The following is a 790-nucleotide window of genomic DNA, read 5'->3' as shown; positions in this document are numbered from 1 at the left end:
CAGTGGATATTTGATAGCCACAGATCTACAGAAGGTGCTTATTAACACTCACGTGACAGACGGAAAGGGGGGGGTGGCCTTGTCGTGACTGAATTGATGACAAAACCAGCGGCGAGTTCGTGCTGGCGATGATGAAAGTAATCTTGAGCCATTTGATAATAACAAAACTTTATTTTTTCTCTAGTGGAAGATAAAAAACTCTCTTCGCGATGCATTTGTGGGATATTACGTAAAGCGGAGAAATGTACTAATCAGCGGAATTTTTCTCTTATTTTACAGATGATATTTAAAATACTTTTTAAGGTTTTAAGGACTTCGACGAAACAAAACGAGTAACTTACCATTAAGATATTTGTAAATCAGTATTACTTTGTTAGCTCCGTGTATTATAGCATTTTATAGGATTAAGTAAGTGAATCTGTACCAAAGTGGACTTAAACAAAACATAACTTATACAAGTATACAGTGTTTTGAAAATCTAGAACAAAAACAAAAGACAAGAGCAAAAAAAGACAAACAAAAAAGCAAAACAAAAACAAAAAAGAGACAAAAATAACACTACGAAGAAATAAGAAAGGACGCTGAACTTATTTTCTCCCGACTGCAAACCGTATATAAACAAGATCCAAGAGAAGGATTTTGCGTGACCCGGAAGGGAATTGCTCAGCTGATTCGCCTGCGCTGAACGGGTAAGTCTGGCATTTGTTGTCTTTAATTGTGCAAAAGGGTATTTGTGATGTGGATTATGACGACAACGATGGGTATAATGGTAATACCAGTGGGAGTGTTA

General features: G+C 36.5%; 1 long non-coding RNA gene across 1 annotated transcript in view; it reads left to right on the top strand.

Moving 5' to 3' along the window:
• LOC119590641 overlaps positions 1-790 on the top strand; it is a 41,546-nt gene that overhangs the window by 13,694 nt on the left and 27,062 nt on the right. Inside the window, exon 2 of the long non-coding RNA XR_005230277.1 lies at positions 280-689. This is a non-coding gene — a long non-coding RNA (uncharacterized LOC119590641). The remainder of the gene's footprint in view (positions 1-279; positions 690-790) is intronic.

The sequence above is a fragment of the Penaeus monodon genome, chromosome 27 (assembly GCF_015228065.2).
Source record: "Penaeus monodon isolate SGIC_2016 chromosome 27, NSTDA_Pmon_1, whole genome shotgun sequence".
NCBI lineage: Eukaryota > Metazoa > Arthropoda > Malacostraca > Decapoda > Penaeidae > Penaeus > Penaeus monodon.
Note: the sequence above shows the minus strand (reverse complement) of the source record. Positions and strands in the feature narration are given on the sequence as shown.